The sequence below is a fragment of the Urocitellus parryii genome, chromosome 8 (genome assembly GCF_045843805.1).
Source record: "Urocitellus parryii isolate mUroPar1 chromosome 8, mUroPar1.hap1, whole genome shotgun sequence".
Classification (NCBI taxonomy): domain Eukaryota; kingdom Metazoa; phylum Chordata; class Mammalia; order Rodentia; family Sciuridae; genus Urocitellus; species Urocitellus parryii.
Genome location: NC_135538.1, coordinates 124,129,883 through 124,131,547, shown reverse-complemented (window position 1 = coordinate 124,131,547; position 1,665 = coordinate 124,129,883). Strand labels below are relative to the sequence as shown.

Sequence of the window (1,665 nt, the reverse complement as noted above, 5' to 3'; positions counted from 1 at the left end):
AAGATATCAATCAACAGATATATTTTATCTAATAGAGTAGATCCAGGATTTATAAAAGAAAAGAAGTGAAGGAAGAAAATTAACTGCAAAAATTCTGGAAGCAGAAAGCATTATTTGCACTTCATTGAGCAAACTGATTGGCTGGTAGATAACAAAGATGTCAATTTAGATAGGATATCTTTGATTATGATAAGTAGAAAAATAAAAGAAAGCAATATTGTTTCTTATGGATTCTCCAAAGGGTCTTGTGAGTCTAATTTTGCAGCACTTGTGTTAGGAAGTCTTTGGGTAAAGCCTTCTAATGTCTTCCCATCAGCATCTGTACCTTCGGTCAAATCGGCTTCTTTACCTCATGAGAACCTCTCATTCTCCTATGCTTTTATCTCTTCTCACCAACCTCTTCAAAGTTCCCTTACATCTTTGTTTCTCAGAATATAAATGGCGGTGGTGGGTGGGGTTAGAGTGGGAGTTACTACAGTGTACAAAAGCATGATGAACTTTCCTTGACTGTGGGCATAGGAGCTGTTGGGATGGATATAGACAGCCGTGATGATGCCATAGAAGAGGGATACTACCAACAGCGGAGACCCACAAGTCCTAAGGGCTTTATGCCAGGCTTGAGCTGACTTGATCCTCATCACTGCTTGGACTATGTACCCATATGAGACCAAGATGAGTGCCAGGAGGAGGAAAAGCAGTACCAAAGAAGCCATGAAGAGTTGGACCTCAATAGTATGAATGTCTACACAGGCCAACTTGATCATGGCAGGAAATTCACAGTTGAAGTGGTAAATCCTATGGTTCCCACAAAAGGTCAAGGTGCCCTGAATGAGTGTGGTGCCCACTCCACTCAACCATGCTATTCCTGCAAGGGAACTGGCAAAATCGCGGGTGCATAACTGTGGCATAAAGGAGTGATTGGCACACAGCAGCATAATGATCAAATGCCATGACCGCTAGGAGAACACATTCAGTAGATCTCAGTGCCAGAACCACGTAGAGTTGAATGGCACAGTCTATAAGTGTAATTGTCTTGGCTGAATCGAGGAGGTTCCACAGCAGCTGGGGAACAATGCTTGTTGTAAAGCAGAGGTCAATGAAAGAGAGATTGGTAAGAAAATAATACATGGGTATGTGGAGCATGGAATACAGAGAGGAAACCAGTATGATTGCTGTATTGCCTACCAGTGTCAGGAGGTAAGAGATTAGCATGAGTGCAAAGAGAATCTTCTCAAGTTGTGGTTGATCAGAAAAACCCACCAGTATGAAATAACCTCCTAAACTCTCATTAAGCATCTTCATACCACCCTACTTATGACAAGGAGAGAGACAAATATAAAAATAGAGGTGTTAGTGGAATATAGTTAGAATCAGAATTATACTTGAGAAACACTGACCCTAAAAATTGGAGGATGGGGGAATGTTATGTATGGAGCATGGAACAAGGAGGGGGAGGGAGAGAGAGAGAGAAAGAGGAGAGAGAGACAAGCAAGAATATTTCCAAGAGTATGCAGAATTTACAGAGAACCATTAAAATATATGAGGATATAAAATAGACCATAAAAGAAGTAATTAATAATTTGTGGTTGCTCAGTTCTTCTAAATTGTTTCATTTTTTTTTTTTTTAGAAATCCATTTTTCTTCCTCAACATCTTATAAGATTAT

At 39.9% G+C, this 1,665-nt stretch overlaps 1 pseudogene; it reads right to left on the bottom strand.

Annotated features, from left to right (window-relative positions):
* Nucleotides 1–363: 363 nt before the first annotated feature.
* On the bottom strand, nt 364–1,296 carry LOC113177881 (olfactory receptor 2G3-like; annotated as a pseudogene).
* Between the last annotated feature and the right edge of the window lie 369 nt (nt 1,297–1,665).